The sequence below is a fragment of the Podarcis muralis genome, chromosome 8, assembly GCF_964188315.1.
Source record: "Podarcis muralis chromosome 8, rPodMur119.hap1.1, whole genome shotgun sequence".
In the NCBI taxonomy this organism is placed as follows: Eukaryota; Metazoa; Chordata; class Lepidosauria; order Squamata; family Lacertidae; genus Podarcis; species Podarcis muralis.
In genome coordinates, this window is record NC_135662.1 from 56,061,451 (window position 1) to 56,080,607 (window position 19,157).

The following is a 19,157-nucleotide window of genomic DNA, read 5'->3' on the forward strand; positions in this document are numbered from 1 at the left end:
CACTGTTAGAAATGGAATCCAGCATTGCTGGTATACACATCCCCCCTTGTTCCCATCAAGTGAGTAAAGTTTCTAGCCAATTTTGGATTTAAGGGATTTTTTCACAGTTTGGCCGAAATGCCAATTTCGAAATTAACCTGTAATAGAAACAGATCTACAAAACAGGTCCAATTTGATATTTTCTGCTTACAAATTGACCGGTTTCGTTTCCTTCCCCAGGCAGATAGGAAGACCTGCCTGAAAATGGGATCTCGCAATACCCAGACTGCCAAATTGAAATGAATTTTTACAGACTAATTTTAAGCACCCTAAAAAAACCCAACCAAGCTTTTTTGTGTTTGCGAGCCTTGTTTTAAATGGAAGCGGTGACACAACCTTAACTAGAATGGTGCGAACGTGTGGCTCTAATTTATAATGTCAGCCCATATTCCGAATGGTTTCTCTATATTGTGTTCTTTCCACTCCAACAGAAGAAAGAAGGTACTGCAGTGAATTATTGTGTAATTAATCATTTGACCATGTGGGACTCATTTACTAATTAAAAACGCAAAAAGGGTAAATTGAAATAAGCAGTGACTACTAAATCACGTCCTTTGACATGTCAGCAGCATTGTAATATATCATAATGTATCAGTCAGAGACATTTGGATCCTACACACTCAGATATCTTTTATACAGAATTGCCAGGATCATTCATTACACTCCCAGTGCAGTTGCTGTTGCTGCTCCTCAATCTATCCATACAAATGCTACAGTGGCCTTAGTTGTGAGAAACTCCACATTCGAAAGAAAGAGCTGGGAAGAGAAAGATCTACATTGGGAACTGGCAACCAGGGACTTTTCAAGGCCGAAACTGATCCTCTGAGGGCTCTGGCTGCAGCCCTTATTGGTTGCCAGTTCAGAAATGAAAGAGAAGAGAAATGAAGAAAGGAATGTGAAATTTGCATTTGCTATGAGAAGAACCTCCTGGATCAGGCCAATAGCCCATCTATTCTATCATGCTGTTTTCACAGTCGGCCAACCAGGTACCAGTGGGAAGGCTGCAAGAAAGGTTTGAGCACAACAGCGCTCTGCCCACCTGCGATTCCCAGCAGCTGGTATTTTGAGGCATATTGTCTCTCACAGTGGAAGTTGAGCATAGCCATTATGGCTAGCAGTCATTGATAGCTTTATCCTCCATATGGGTCTCTGAAGGTTTCGCAGAATGGAATTTGGCCTTTGGGCTGAAAATAATCTCTCTCATTCTGCTCTAAAGTTTTCAGAATTAATAATCGCCAAATGGAATTTTAGCATCTGATCCTGTCACAGGCAATAGCCAGTAAGACAAGCACAATTGTTGTGCCCATAGCAGTGACTGGAGGAATGAAGAAGAGCTGATTTATATGTATGAAAGCTTTAGCAGGGTGAAACTTAATTTAAGATTAATGACCATCAGAAATAGTTGGGCAGGGTGTTCAGTAAAATAGGATAACCCCACTTGTGACCGTTCTGAGAACACTTCCCCCAAGGAAAATGGTGTCAGGCATAGACCATTAGAGGATTATGGGTGCTGCTTGTGTTTTCTCCATCTCAGTAATTGCAGCAGTTTCTTTATATACATGGGAAAGAATTATATTTCCTTAATTACAAAATATTAGGTGGCATGAGTGCTGGCGAATAGGAGTATCTCTGCTAAAGGACCATAACAAAAATTGATTATAAGCCTGTAGGCTATCCAACCTCTCTCTCTTTCTTTTTCTTTTTTATGCAGCATCTAAATTTTATTTGATCACACATTTGATGATGATGACAACCACTGCTGCTACTGTAACTGCTATGACTGTTGCTGCTACTTTATTGTCTGGCAAATTCATTTTAAAAAATAGGATGGTGTAGAAAAGTCTGAATTGGACAGAGCCCAGGAATACATAGAAGCTCTCTAACTTTTATTTGCAAAAATGGCACCGAAAGTTGCATATGGGAGTTCCTGATAAGGAATAGAATTTCTCGGATTTTTCTTTTTGTAGTACAGTCGTACCTTGGTTCTCGAAAGGAATGCATTTTGGGAGTCCATTTGATTCCCGGAACCATTCAAAAACCAAGGCACAGCTTCTGGTTGGCTGCAGGAGCGTCCTGCAGCCAATCGGAAGCCATGGAAGCTGTGCCGGATGTTCGGCTTCTGAAAATTGTTCGAAAACCGGAACACTTACTTCTGGGTTTTGATCGTTCGGAAGCTGATTTGTTCGGGAGCCAAGGCTTTTGAGATCCAAGGTACGACTGTACTGAGTAGAAAATCAGGCAGCAGCATTTGAAGGACAAAAACTGGCTTTGTCAAAATATATTTGTTTCTCACCAGACAATTGCAATCTCTCTCTGTGTGTGGTTGTGTTTAAGGCACATGCTTCTTGAAGCAGGTTTTCTGGCAGCTAGATTCTGACACCATGCTGCTTACACCATCAAGTTTTCCAAAGCAATTGTAGACAGAATTATGTTCCCTGGAGGAACCACGTGGGCATCCTTGAAAACCTCACCAGTAGACTCAACACCATGTCAGGTGACTTAGGGAGCCAAGTAACTCATAAAGCATGTCACTCTACTCCACCTGACTCTATAATGCCTTAGGATGTGGTCTTCTGTCTGAGCAAATGGTCTCGTAATGAGAAGATCTTTGCTCACGACCAGGGTTGTCCAACAGGTCGATTGCGATCTACTGGTCTATCGCAGGAAGTCCCTGGTCAATCCTGGTCGATCTTTGAACCCCCATCAAAACAATAAATAAAATAAAATAAAATAAAAAAGCTCAGCAACTTTGGCTTCCTAAAGAAAGCTCTACAACTCTGACAATGGGTAGCTCACGGCCAGGTTTTTTAATACTGTGCGTAGATCACAGACTCTTGGAAGTTGGACACCCCTGCTCACAACCAACCATGCTCACAGCGGTTACGGCCTCTTAAAAAAAAGAAAAAAAACAACTTCACTGTTTGCCTGCCTGGACTATGCTGCTTTTCTTCTGGCCCATCTGTCTGCTGGATGCCATGTTGAGAACCTGACCTTTGCTTGTGTTAGTCTGGCCATACTAATTGCTTTTGGTCTCCTCTTGGCTGATGACTTGCTCCCTCTTAACTTATGGGACCCTTATCCTGTTATCACAAGGGAAGAGGCTGACCCTCAGCAAACCTTGTCAGTGTGGCTGTGTGGTGGTGGGGAAACAAACAGGATAAACACATTAGTGTGAAAGTAACTTTAAAATCCACGTTATTGCCAATGACAGTGTAGCCAAGGTAGGGTTGCAAGCTCTGCTTAGTAAATTACTTGAAATTTTAATCAGTGGGGCTGTGAATTAAGGGCACACAAGTTTTTATTTATTTCCTGAAACTATTTTGGTGCTGGCAAAATAAAATACTGATTTTCTTTGAACAGTACTTATTAAACTGCATGTTTGCAAAATTGCATATCCTTCGATAGATCCTGAAACACATCTATTTATTTCTATTGTAACATGCACATTTATTTATATGTTAACAGAGAAATAAAGGTGGATGATTAATTAAGTAAACTGTTCATTCAGTTCACACCACTAATCCTAACATATCTCCATGTTTTAGAGAGAATGTGAAAATGAATAGTGATGGTGAGTCGTTACCACTTTGATGCCAATGCAAATTGAGCCCACTCTTTTAAGGAGGAGCTGTTTCTGCAGAAGCTGCTCCGTGCCTTACCTTTTTAAATCATTATTCCCAAGCCTTTATTCTCTGAATCCCCAGCAATGCTTAGCATTGGCAAGCACATTGTTTTAATAGTTATCTGCTGCACTCTCCATACTTGTCTTCAAATATTGTGATTTAGATAGGACTCTAATGCACAAGAGCAACTTGTCCCCAGAGCATTATTCAGAATATAAATTAAGTGATATTATAACAGAGCCCTCACTTAGCTCAGCATAATGAATATGAAACATCATGTACTAGTGACCAAGGTCATTCTGCAAGAATGAATTACTCTATTAACTTCTCCTTTAAGTAGCATTAGAGATAATAAATGGAGAGATTTAATGTAATTCTGATAATATTATTCATGCAGAAGTAGCATACTTTATCTTGTTAAAATAATTAAGACACACGTTGAGGGTGTTTTACATGGCAGAGATATGAAGCTTAACAACGTGTTTGTGTCATGTTTCAGAATGCATCCGCATTAGCCAGCACTGCAGATAATCTGATAAAAATCAAAAAGCTGATTTGTATGCTATGCTAATTCAGGATCATCCCTTTGGCCCTAGGTACTTCCCAAAAGCTACAGAAGATTATGCCAGGCTTTAGAAGTGATATTAGATTAAATTCACTTCTTTTGCTTATGATTTTTTTTAAACAAAAGAAATTACATCCCCCATTCTTTTCCATAAAATCTTCTTTAGCTTTTCTCTAAGAAGCATGTGATACTGGGTTTTTTTAAGCTGTACATATTACTTTTTTATCCGGAAATATTTAAGCTTCCCATTTCAACAACAGAGGATGTGACTTTGGGAGTGTCAACTCCTCTGGTTTAGCCATGATAACTTTTCTTTTTCAAAAAGCGGTGACAAAGGGCCTAATAGTCACTCTCATTTCCAAGTTGTGGCTAGTGCAGGTATGCAGGTGCATCAATAGCTTCTGCTATTTCTTTTCAGAAAGCAATTGTATTAAATGACGTTGGCAGTAGCAGATGGCATGGTGGGCTGGTGGGGCTCACCTGACCTGATAGCTGAGTTGCTGCTGCTTACCAAGAAGGTGAGGGGCAAGGCAATGGGGAGGACAACACAGCACAAACCCACTGGCAGGAGTGCCAGATTGGTTCTACTGGTGCATTTGTACCACATTGACCTACTTCAGAAGAGACAGGCCACAAGGATAGTTCTGTGGCTAATATCATGATAAAGTTTTCTGCTTTCTATGTAGCATTAACTTTGTCTGCGTAACCTACTTCCATGAGATACACTGATGACCCATGACATCACTGGGTTTCTTGAGGGCTGGACAAATGCTTGATGTATAAAAGAAGTAAAAGCTTTTGACGGATGCTCTAAATACATCTGAGTGCCCGTTGTTGTTCTCTGCTTCTTTGGAAGCGGACCTGAGATGTAATAATCTAGATGATGATGATGATGTATTGTGTTGTATTTATACCCTGCCCTTCCAAAGGTGCCTTAAGCTATGATCAAGAGCATGGGCATAGGGAGTGAGATTTTGACTTTTGAATAGCAGCCCCCATATCATCTCTCAAAGGTATTTTGAAACCTTCATTAGTTCCCAAAGTGGTTTGCCAACAAGCTTCTGAAGCTCCTATTTGAGAAACACAGATCCAAAAACCCTGTTGTCACATTGGACTGGGAGTAGCATTGAAGAATGGCTGCCATCAAAGATAGGAGCAGGTGGGAGGCAATAGATGGAGCTCATTGGAACAACCTATGGGTTCAGTCAGAAGTCAGGCTCTGCACAGAAGGAACAGGAGAGGAGATCACTATTGACCCAATGATGACGAATATTTGGGCCTCTGACCTTCAAGTTCTAACTACTAGGACCAGCCTCTGGAGTCAGGGCTTGCTTGAGAGCAGACCCATATCTGTAGACATCTGTGTTTCATGCTTTCCTGGTGGTTCTTCACTGGGGGCTGCTGAATGTCTGAAATTGAGAGTTTAGCAGTTCAAGGTGCCCTTATGACCTAATATCCCATGGATATGAGGAACTAGTTGTATGGCATGTGTGTCTGTGTCATTGGGGGGAGGGGGGGTTGACTCTGAATGGAAAATATAATGGGACTTTCCAAGCATTTGTAGATCATGGGTGGCTGTAGGAACTAATATTGTGATAAGGGCTACACATTGTTTTGTCTAGCTTCATCTGAATTTCATGATTGCTTCTTCAGACTTTCCATTATTTTTGGTATATTTGCATTAGGGTAGTTCTAAGGCACAGAAATAAATTTTACACACCATCATAAAAATCATATGAAGTGTAACAATATTTTAAGTGAATGCCAAGTCATCCAAATCTTTGATTATCTGAATAGACTTCTCTGACTACTCCTTACCCCATTTGGAGACAAAGTTATGATGTTATCCGTATGTAGTCCAGAAATAATGGTGTTCTGTTAAACATCACCATATTGCTGTTCTGTAAGTGATTTGCAAATTATGAGCATTAAAGTCTTGTACAATTTCCTAACTTGTACTTCAAACAACTTGATCCCTAAGACTTGCTATGCCAATAACATGAATGTTTAAGATGACTGAAACATAAATGCTTAACAACCAGCTAACATGATGATTGTGTTACATCAGGGTGTTCAGCTCAAATATTTAGGATCAGCATGCCAGTTGCTTAGCCTTAAAATTAAATATTTATTATATTTAAAATACATTTGGAGAGTTCTTGTATCCCAAGTTTTGGTACCCTTGTATTTAATCACATATATTATTACAAAGCATTAGTGCAAGCCAACTACTTGCTTGACAGCTTCATTCCCATTGAACAAAGATGTTCTACACAGGGGACATGAAATAAGGACATCCTCCAGATCAGGGAGACGGTAAATCAGGCATTGTCCAGATGCTCGGACTATAACGTCTATCAGTCCCAACTAGCATGGCCATGGGAATTGTAGTCCAAAACATCTGAAGGGCACCAGGTTGAAGGAGGCTGCTTTGGAGCTTAATAATGCTCTTGAGGAAGATTTTGTGCTTCATGTTCTAGGAGAGGTTTTAGAAAAATGCACTTGACTCTGGGTTAATGAACAATTGTAATTAAGACTTGAAAAGTATCACTCACTCCGATGCAAAGTAGATCCAGGAAGAAGAGCATGTTTCTCATATTCATACAAGCTTTTTAATTGTGCTTGGCATGGCTAGTTCAAATTGATCCTGCACTGATTTTGCAAGTGGAACAGGGGCTATAATTCTGAAGAAAGATGAAGTTTTGCATAAAATGTACTATTTTGTCACAAATAAAACCTATCTAACTATATCTAATGAGCCAGGGAACATGTGTCCAATAGGATTAAGATGAGAGGTATTAAAGTATTATTTACTCATATTTTATGATTAATGTCATTCTTATATAAGATTTAGAATGCAGATAAGATAAGGAAAAAGCAGGTTGGGCTAAATCTTTCTCGGCTATAAAGTATAGGCATTATACTTCACTTAACTCCATAGAAATCCTTAATATCTATGCATGCCAATACCCAAAATAGGTCAACCCCTGAACTCCTGCATTATAGTTTATTATTTAAAGTTTAACTGATTAGTTTAGCACTTAAAAGATTTGGAAGGAATTAAACCACTGTTTTCTTTATTCATAAGCAAACAGAGATGCAGATGGAGGATGAAGTGGCTTCTCAAACACTCTGAAACAGAGCTCTCCTAAAGAGCCATTTGTTTTCTCCAGCACATTTTTTCTCCATGACTTTCTAAATAAATATTCTAAGGGGAATTGTTCAGATCCTATATGGTCATAAATGCACCAAAAGGAGAGAGAAGAATGCCAGCAAGATAATTACCACCCTCCCCATTCATAGGCTCCTCTCTCTAGCTCCCCCAAGCTACTTTGGGGCATACTTTCCCCCTCTCTTAATTTAGGCTGTTTTTTGTATTGCTCTTCATAAGATCTAGGCCTTAATGGCTCACAAAATAAATTTGGGCAACAGTAACAAAAAAAATAAATATGGATACACATTAACACACCATCAATAAAACAAGCATACATTCAACAACTAATGTAAACTACTAACATCAATATGAAATGATTTAACTGCAGGGTAAGATAAAACAAGGGATGCGGGTGGCACTGTGGGTTAAACTTGTCGATCAGAAGGTCGGCGGTTCGAATCCCCGCAACGGGGTGAGCTCCTGTTGCTCGGTCCCAGCTCCTGCCAACCTAGCAGTTCGAAAGCACGTCAAAGTGCAAGTAGATAAATAGGTACCACTCCAGTGGTAAGGTAAACAACGTTTCCGTGCGCTGCTCTGGTTCACCAGAAGCGGATTAGTCATGCTGGCCACATGACCCGGAAGCTGTATGCCAGCTCTCTTGGCCTATAGAGCGAGATGAGCGTGGCAACCCCAGAGTCGGCCATGACTGGACCTAATGGTCAGGGGTCCTTTTACCTTTACCTTTAAGATAAAACAAACACCTTTCAAGTGTAATTCTTTAAAATTAAATTCAAGTGGCCACTGAGTGAGTTTTCCTGGGAAGAGAGTTACACAACCTGGATGGTACTGATGAAAATGCTCTCCCCACTATTGCCATCTGCTTCATCTCAGATGGAAGAGCTTAACACCAGAACAGGTTGACATGTGAGAAGGTGGCTCTTCTTAAGGCCCTGGGTCCCAAACTATGAAGGAGTTAAATGCAACAATGGGCAACCTTTGGCCTTCCAGGTGTTGATGCACAGCCAACTCTCATTGACCTCAGTGAGTATGGGGAGTGGATGATGAGAATTGTAGTCCAGCAACATATTGAGGGCCACAGGTTCCTTATCCCTGCTTAATGAATTTGCAACACCAGCTGAGCTCAGAAACAAACTTTTCTTTTTATAAAAACACTAATGGAAGCCTTGAAACCTTTTCAAGGTTAGTCCCACATTATGGTAGTTTCAACAAGATATTACCAGAGCATGAATTACTGCATTACTCATATCACCAATATGCTTAACTCTAATTAAAGCATTAAGGGGTTAAGACCATAGAGTAAGGTGTCTTGTCAGGTCACACACCTTCCCCTTGGGAGAAAGGGTTCTCTCTCTTTTCCACCATGTAACCGACCAGTAAAGATGTCTGGGCTGGTCTCTCCAAGTCCAGACGAAATGGCTTTAGCAAGCCATCTTTGTATTTTTATACACACAATATAGAAACATTTACCATTTTTGTAACCTAAGTTAAACTGTGTATGGAAAAGCACATGAATTTGACATTTGAAAAGTGTGTAATTAAATCATTGTTACTAAATGTGTGGTCTCTTTCCACAAAAAGCAGAAGTGGGGCTCTTTGGAAGAAACTTAGAAAGGGTTATTTTAAAGGTCTAACAGCCTATATTTCCATGCTTCGTGTTTTGTGTGTTTAAATCTCTGCTCTAGCCCACTCACCAACGAATTCGTGCCCCAAATCTAGATCTAGGCACTGAGGGAATTCTCATTTTATTCTTAAACCAAATTACCAAAAAACACACAACACAAACTACTCCTGATGAGGCAGCCTCAACAAAGATATAGCTGTTCTACTCGCTGTTCTACAGTTCTTTTAGCATAATGATTAACCTACTCCTGACTGCTTATTTTAAATTTATTTTATCTCATTAACTTTCATGAGCAAGGCTGGCTGAAATCCAAAGAATGTACCCAATGTGCTTTATGGATGGAGTTGACCACTACGGTATATCTGACTTCAGACAGTCCTTTTTCCATAAGGCCTGACACATAAAAGTTGTATTCTTGTCGTTGCTCTTCTATCAGAATGGATTCCTCTTTCTTTCTTTCTTTCTTTCTTTCTTTCTTTCTTTCTTTCTTTCTTTCTTTCTTTCTTTCTTTCTTTCTAAAAAATCCACTTTCTGTCCATTTAGAGCTCTGGCTTCTTCTCTTTTTGCATCCCTGACACTCTTCAAAGATTAATCCAGAATGGTCTGGAAAGCAGGGAACACAAAAACACTCTTGCCTTGAAATAGGAGCGGAAAAAACCCAGTTAATTTCAATCAAGATGACAGTTTTTCGGCGAACAATAGTCTCCCAGAGTTGACATGGTGAAGTAATGAATGAATGAAAGGAGAACTGAGTCACAGCTGCACTTTGCAATCACTTTAGAACATCTACACTCTCCCAGCCAAAATACTATTAATACGTGTGTCAGCAGAGTGAGTGAATCTCATAGTGTGAATGGCTCAGGAAAGAAAATGAAGAATATCCTCAGGGACAGACTTTTCTTTTTTCTGCGAGAGACTCTTCATTATTCAAGCATTGTGATACTTTTCCTTTATTTGTGTAAAGATTAAATTGCACATGATTTCTAATGTTTCTGCTACTCCAACTGTCATAGGTCGATGACCTTCATGGAAGTGAGATAATAGATACATCGTCTGTTGTTTGGGCTTGTGCTGTTCTTCCACAGCCCAGTACATCCCTATTGTTATAAGTCGAAAGCAATTAAATAAAAAACCGTGATAAGGCTTCTCAAGTATCTTTAGTATTTCATATGCATCATTATGTGGCTGTCATTTAGCATTAATATGAGATATTATCTGATGTAATATAATGAGACCCTTGAAGCACACATTAGAGAACTTCTTTGCGGGAGATACATAAACTCAATGAGGGAGATGTCCATCTGGACAGGTACTTAATAATGCAGCTCCTGGAACGGTGCCCTTCCCATTGTTGGTACTTTTAGACACATGTGGGTGGGCGCTTACAGCCATGTACTTCCTTGATTGCAAATGGAATAGATGGCTAGCTGTGCAATCCTACGCATGCCTGATCTGAAGTACCATTGTGCTCAACAGGGATTACTCTGAGATAAGTACGAGGTGTAAGGCTGTAATCCTATGCACACTTACTTGAGAGTAAGCTTTGTGGAACTTAATTACACTTCTGAGTCAACATCCATAGGGCAACACCATTCATCTATTTGATTGGATTTGACAGTTTACTGTTAACTGACTTCACTAACAGCACATCTGTATATGGACGCTTTCAGGGCAATGGAGATAATGTCAATAGTGTCGTAGATTTCTTGTGAGGTTCATGTTCTATCCCTTCTAACGTAGTATTAAAGAACTAAACTTAAGAGTATAGAAAGGTGTTGCTTAGACTAGAAATGAGTAGATTCATAGGAACATAGAAAGCCTCCTCATATTGAGTCAGATGATGTCCATAATGATTGGCAGTATGTATCCAAGGCACCACATTGTTTATTGCTGCTGGTCTGTCTAGTTTAGAGCTGTCTGCAGAAGGGATGGGGAAACTTTGGCCCTTCAAATGTCAGGGGCAAGCCAGCAATAAATCACACAGAGTAAGTGAAGCTAACTCTTTATTAGAAGAAACAAGGTCTGCTCAGGGGTGCTTGGCCTAGTGAGCAGCACTCCTTCCCAGTAGGTTTTGCCCCTGTGAGGCAGTTGTGGAGACAGATGGTCTCTGCCTTCCCACAACTGCCTAAGTCTTCTGCTCTCCCAGGTGCTATCCAAGCTGTCTGAGACTCTAACTGAATGCCTGCCTTTCCTCTTCCCACTTCATATCTCTTTTAGTCCTGGGAGACCAGTGAGGAGGGGAGCTTGCTGCAGCAGGAGGGGGAGACCCCCATGGGTTCTTCACCAGCCTGACTCATCTCTGCCTTTTGGTAGCCCTCCTCTCCTGCTTCTGGACACCTCTCTGCCACAGACTCTCCCTGCTCACTAAACCCTGTTAGCCCTTCAGCTTCCGAGACCTCTTCCTCCCAATCTTCTCCCTCTTCTTCCTCTGACCACCCAATGTCGTCGCACCACCAAGTCCTCAGCTTTGAGCCTTCTTCTCTTGGGGGTTCCTCAACTGGTGCCTCCCACCATTCCTCTGAATACAGCCAGTCCATGACACCAAATTTTTTTGGACTCCAGCTCTTCACAGCTCTTGCCAGCACAGCCAATGGTCAAACATGATGGGAACTGTAGTCCAGCAGCATGATGAGTGCCACAGGTCTGACACCCCTGGTCTACAGGCTCCTGATTTAGAGAGGAGTCTTTCCCACCCTGACCTACAGATGCAGGGGAAGAATCTAGGATCTTTTCCACACAAAGCATATGCTATGCCATTGAGGTGCCTTTCCTCTATATGGTTGTTCATACATAAAAAAATAGGTTGGCATGTCCATCAACAACACATTGTTTTGTTTGTGTTCTCAAAATGGATCAGGCCAACCTCACGATAAATGGATAAATGCAAGCAGATGTTGATGCAGAACCAACTGCTGTGAACAAGAACATGTGGACTGGGTCCCCATCCTAAGGTCAATGTTCAGCTGCCAGTTATTATTGAACTCACTGTACACCAAAATAATCAGATGCACCTTTGCAGACACACACCCAATGGCTGATCGGTGCAGTAAATAATGTAACCAGCCTTCCATTGAGTAACTTCCCCCCTCCGATTCCCCCTTCTCGTGCGTTTTGGCAGGGTTTTCAAACAGATAACAAAAGAACAATTATAAAGCAAATTCTTCCCAGTAGAATGTTTACTTGAATCGCTAACAATTAGTGGATTGTTGCTTTTGTTTTGACATGCCAAGATGGTAGAAAGAAAGGAAGAAGGAAAGAGATATGGCAAAGGGTATAAGAAACCAAGGAATCTGTCAACTGATAAAAGGCTCTCTTAAAACAAAAACACAAAAACAAGCCGAGATATAGCCTCCATACTCCTGTCTGTGAACCTAGTATGTTCCTGTTAAAAGGATAATTCCACCATGTACCAACTATAACCTGGTAAAATGATATATAGAGTGGAATTCATCCATTCATTTCAAGAATTTATAAACCGCTCAACATTTGAAAATATTTGTACAGCAGTGTACAAAAAAAGGAATAAATAAAAAAATGTGAAGTTCAAACAATAGAAAAATACATTAAATCCATTTGTAAAACCAACAGGAGCAATATCCAGCAATACTACCCTGAGAAAGTCTTGTTGGTTTTTTTTTAAAAAAAAGTCTTAAGGGTATGCCTTAAATAACAAATGGTTGGCAGCATCCTAATTTATAGGAGGTGTGTATTCCAAAGAATGGGTGCTACTGAGGGATGTCAGAGAATTCTATCAGAAAAAGAATCAGAAACTGCCACTGTCCTCATTTTCATCCCAGGCACAAGATGCACATCAATTCAGTGAATATAATTGGTATTGAGCCAGTGAAGGCAATCAGCATTCACTCACAACATTAACAAAAATAAAAAATGGAATTGGCCACTTTAGTCCCCAAACCAGACCTGAACTCAGATTGGAATGGGTCAAGATAACTGGTGTTCTCCAAGAATTCCTGTGGTTGTGCCACCACTGCTCTTCAAAACCTTCAAAACCTTCTCCAAAACGGGAATATTAGTGAAAAGTATCTTCTGAAAATCCATCATTATTTTAGTGCCAATTCTCATAATAAACACATTTTATATGCGTTTTTGACTAATAGAAACATTTTTTTGCAAACAATTTTCTCTAATACATTTTTGCATATTATTTTCACTAATGTCTATTATATGAATTTTTATATGCTTTGCTTGGTTGGAGAATTCAGAGAACTGTGAATTTCAAAGGATGGTTGTGTTTCAGTTCGCATATTGTTTAGGAAAGTGCAGAAAGTATAGATCCAGCTTTCTCCTCCACCTCAAGTGCTGATTTCCCCATACCTTAGAACACCCTTTCAACCCCTCCACCTAAGTAGCTTTTATCAGCCATGAGGGGAAGGGATCCAAGAAGCAAAGGGTTGACTGCATGTCTGCAAGCATCTTGTCCATAACATTGAGCCATGTCAGTCAAAACTAATCCCAGAACAAGTCAGATGGGGGCATTGGACACCCCCTGTAGCATCTATTGATATTCTAGAGGGTTAATAAAAACATTTAATGGTTCAATTAAAAACAAATGCAACTATGAGATTTTAATAATTTTAACAATAATGCTATTATTCATCTTTGAATATGTATATCTGTTAAAGAAATTTTGCCAAAAAGCATTAAAAAAACACCAACATGACTAAAGCTACAATCCTGTACATACTTACTTGGGAGTAAGCCTCATTGAACATAGTGGGACTCATTTCTCAGTAGATACGTGGAGCACTGCACTGTTGTTGTTTTTTATTTACTTGTTTATAGAAAGGATCTATACCTTGTCCTTCTAGTGCTTTTTACATTACTCAGGGCAGCTTTCAATAATTAATACCAATTATTTTAAGTACAATAGCATTCCTAAAAAAAGGGGGGGGGATACTGTCCACTTCAGCGGATAAAGTGAAGACATGGGATAAACAATTATCTACCCACAAAGTATAGAAATACTTTTTATATCAATTGAAACTTCAAGCATATATCTATTTTTCTCAAAAGATCCATCCATACAAATTCCTTAACAGTATAGGAAGAATATTTCAATTTTGTTTTGGGTGTCTGTTGTTAATATCACATTCAGAAAACCACTTTATGTGTCTGTGCCAGTCCTGTCGAGATAGGTTCATTATCATTACAATACTAGCTGTCGACAGTGCACTCTGTGATCCCAGCTTTATGTTGGCAAATTGCTCCAGTCTTTTCAGCATAACCAGATGACAAATCCCAAGGCTGATTTAATAATTTGCCCCCTTTTTTAGGCATGTTATTGCCTACAGACACTGTAGGGAACATTCCTGCAACCAGCAGGGAGATGGAATGATTGAATGAACAGAACTTCCCTTACTGCTATGATTTGCTGAATTGCTACAGAAATGGGAAGACCTTGTTGGCAAGGTGAAGAATCAGGGTATTTTTATGGCCATGAATAGAAGCTTAAAATTGCATATTAATTTGTTAAACCTCTAAGTTCACAGGGACTTCTTGTGTCCGTTGTCTAAGGAAGGCTGCTCAAGAGTCACTTCTTATGCTATTTTTCTCTACTTAAGTTTGAGGGGTTGGAACCAAATATAAGGAAACATTTATAAAAGAGGAAGGGTCCCACGTACAATGGACATGTAAATAATGGGGAAGTTAACCAGAGTTTTGACAGATGCTGGAGTTATATTCCCATCTAGCCACTTGCTCATTAAAGTTACACATATCTACTGTAGCTGCTTCCCCCTTGTTACTGAAGATGACACATCAGTTGGAAGCTAATCAAGAACTTTACTGAGTGTCTTAAACACAATTAGAACAGCAATGGGGGACCCCTGACTCTACACAGATACAGAGCTATCTAGAGACCAACTATATAGTGAGCTAGCCACTGCAGCAAGAGTATTATTGGCACAGAAATGGAAGCAGGAAGAACTACCGACGAAGGAGGAATGGCAGATGAAATTAATAGACTATGCAGAATTGGAGAAGACGACAGGGAGAATTCAAAACCAGCAGGACCAGAAATTCTTGAAAGATTGGAGTAAATATGTGATTTATTTGAAAGACAATTGTAATCAACTGACTACGCTTGTAGGACTACAAGAAGTTTTGTAAGGAGAAGTATATGAGGGGAAAAAAAGATTTATGAGAATGGATTTTAAGTTATGGATTATTAAAAGTAATAGTAAGGATGACAAAGGTAAGATTAAGATATGAGGGAGGAAAATCATTATACGGTGCTGATGAAAGTCTCAGGCTAAAATAGTCAAAATGTTGTATAGAGATGAGATGAGATGATATGTTCTGTTTGGAAAATATATGTAAAAACAAATAAAAATGTATATTAATCAATTGGCATCTGATTCCACGGTTCAAACACTTCAGAATTCATGTAGGGTAACACTTTTGAGAAAATGTCTCCTCATCAAACTGTCTCTGCATATGGAAAGAAAATAATAAGGTTTCTATTCACAGGGATGTTATACTAGTAGCCCTCCAAATGGTCTCTCTTAACCAATGAAGGATCTAGGATCTGAAGGGGGACCAACTTACAATCAAGAATTCTGAGGCAGCTGAGATTGTGGAGAGACGAAAACAAGTGAGTCACCATCACTAACACTGTTATTGGTCTACGGCTGAAACCAACTTGTGGGATACAGTTCTAAAGTTCATGTGTGATGTTTCCTGGATATCAATCTCTATGGCAACAAAAACTCTCCTGTGACTGACAACAAAACAAAGCTGACATTTTCTCTGCGCTATATACTGGTATGTGAAACTTCCCATCATATGGCAACACCCAGTGCTCTCCAACTGGACTTCTGTTTGTGCAATGAGACATCTTCTTATAGCCCTGTAGCCCCAAGCCTGCTCTGAAGTGTCCCCCAACTCTCTATAGTGCTACAAGTGGGCAAGAGGAAAAGTTATGCCTATCATACAGGTGCTACTAAGCTGTTGCCCATGTTAATCCCCTCTTTTGGGGGTGAGTGGGTACAATTCCAGCAGGTTTGATGCACCTAGAAAGCTATGACCAATTTACTTTTGAAAATATTTTTTGGGGAAAACAAAATTTGGCATGGTTAACCCACTCCTGGAGAACTACCATGTCTGCAGGTTCCATACACCTGCATGGAAAAAAACTAAAAACTAAAAAGTTATGGCTATTTTGGTTTGTGGATCGAGGGCCCGACCCCCGCTATGTGAAATAAATACACAATGACACGTGATATAAGGTTAATGGGCAAGGAAAGGCCACAACTTTATTGATTACAGCAGTGAAAAGGTATTGGCTTAGGCATTGGATGACTATAGGAGGTGGGTTTATTCAACAGTAGGTGGAGCCTGTTGATGCCAATCCAACTATAGGCTCACCCCCTGATGTCACCGAGGGTCGTGCCATGGCCTCCCGCCAAGCAGGCATCGGACGGAATACACGACCGCCAGATTCCTTTAACGGAATAACCCACGGTAGATAGCATAGGCGATGGCCACACCTAGCCCTTGACACAGCACAACACATGAATCCAATGCCTAACCTACCCACCAATACCACAAAAGTTGTGACGATTGCTACGAGGTAGGCGAAAAACCAAAAAGCCTAATGCCAAATGGAAAAATTCCTACCAGGCCCCCCAGACAACCGGGGCGACCAACCTAAGGTCCATAGCAAGGCCAAAAAACCTAGACCCTGAGCTAAATGGGAGTGGAGGGTGGGTGACTCGCTGAGGGACGACGACGAATGAGGAGGAGGCGGAGCTGGCGCCACAGCATTAAGCTGCTACACACGCCCCCCGGAGGCACCTGGTAGGCTGCCTCCGGTGGGCGTGGGCGCCAGCCAGGTAAGGAGGGGAGGGGGCTAAGGCCCCCTACCAGGGGCGGAGCTCGGTCTCCCGCCCACAACCACTCCCCTCTCTTCCAGGGAGGAGAGTCTTTCCCAATGCAAACCAAAAGCAGGACATATCCCAACTATTGCTTTGGATTCAGGGTCCAAGGCAAGCCTCCCCCCACCCCAAAGCTATTTTTCTAATGATCTGAAATCTTGATTTTTAGTCATGGATTGTACTGTTATTGCAGCTAAGCCCCATTGAACTTAATGGGGGTCTTCTTGTGAGAAAATGTGCATCACATTAAGGTGCCTAGGTACCTATTAATTTGTACATCTTTTCTTTTCTTGTTCTTCATCTCCCTTGTTTCTTCTCCCCTCCCCCAGAAGTCACTCATCATAGCTGACGTATTTTATTTTTATTCTTGTATCAATAGCTATGAAGGGAACAGTTAACCCAGTCTCTAAAATGTCAGCGGTAGTTTTGCCCTTGAGCCATTCAATAGTTTTGATTCATCTTCTGCAAAAGTTCGTGTTGACAGACACTTTCTTTCTTTCTCCCTCTTTCACTCTGCTGTCTGTGTCTTTTATGACTATATTTATACATATATATGCCTATGAACATTTGGATTCCCTTATCCACAGTGTATGAATATGTTTCTTGCCTGAGTTATGCAGTGATTACCTTTTGAAATGACCTGGCAGTTCCTTATTTCCAGCATATTAACGGTCTGTCTGTTGGTTATAATTGCTTGGGACATTCTTCTGCTGTCAGTGGGCTTGTGCAAGATACAAATTTTGTAAGTAGTCTGCATCATTGTCGATAACTTAATTCAAAGTTATTTGGGAGAGGTGGCAGAAGGTGTCAAGAAAGGACATTAGCATGTTCAGCTGGCAATTTGCAGGCAGTTTTCCTTGCAACACCACTGACGAGACAAGCTGCTGTTTCAAATGGACAATGGCATGCCTCTTCAGCTGTGGGAACTACTGATACACACAAGCACAGCCAGAGCTTTAATTTTTTTACTGTCCCCCCTTTGCATGCTCGTCCTGCGACAAATTACTGTCAAACAGACTTTATGGTTGATGTGATAAAGAGGGATAGTGAATGAATAAAAATGAGGAGGCACAAAATAAACAGAATGTGATAATAAAATCTTATCAATAAGTATACGAATGACATAAAAAATAAGATAAAATGCCCAATATCTTCACACTTAATCCAAAGGAAAGACAAAAACAGGGGGTGGTGAAGCAAGGAAATCTTGCCATTGCAAATTTTATTGAGATAAATAAAAGTGTGATAGAAGATTATTATTTTTGGTAATCAGTAACATGAATCTGGTGCTTTTGTTTCCCCTCTGTTTGTCGCTCTCCTCTATAAGCATGCTTATCGAGGTCTACCAAAAGCCCAGAAGCCCATAGGTCAGAGAACAGCATTTTGATGGATTATGGGATTGTAACTGTCCCTGCCAGCTGACAGCTTTTATTGGCTGGGAGGATGAGCCTGTAAACCTTTATATAATTATTGTATTAAAGCCACTGTGCCTCTGTGTTGCTGGCGCTTGTTCAGGGATCAATGTGAAGATAATTTCAAAAATGAATAGTAAGTATTGATCGTCCCTTGGTGAAGCCTTATCAGTGTCTGAGGCAGACTACTGTAGATTATAACTTCAATGTCATTTATGATGATATGATACGTATTCTAGAGTACCAATTTAAACAAAGGGCTGATTTAATTCACAATGGATTTTTGTAGCTTGATGGGTAATAAATCACAATCTGTGTAATTTTTAGAAATGAACACATGTTGGCAGTAGTTCAGGGCAGTTCCTGGGAGATCAGAAAATGACCAGGGAGGGCAAATATCAGCAGAGAACCCCTTCTGAATGATTGGCCTTTACTTGATTCTGACATTCAGATGACCTTGGGGCCGCTGCTGGCAGCTGCTGCTTAATTTGCTTCACTGAGGACACAGTTTAACTTTCTATCTGTCTGCCAATTACATGACATTTTCAACTTATCACCATCTATTTTTTAAATTATTGGAGGCACATCCACATTTTGAAGGGGGGGTGGATTTAAGGTAAGTATTGGTTTTTACCGGTTGCTGAGACATCTCCATGACAAGGAGCTACGATATCACTATTCCTAGACTAGATATTAATAGCTTCTTTGATTTCGAGCAGGGTAGAGAGCAAAGACAGGTGCTCTCTTAACAAAAAACAACAACACCCAAGTTATATAGCTTTTAAATAAGTTTGTTGGTGTTTGACATGAAACAAATCTGCAATTCA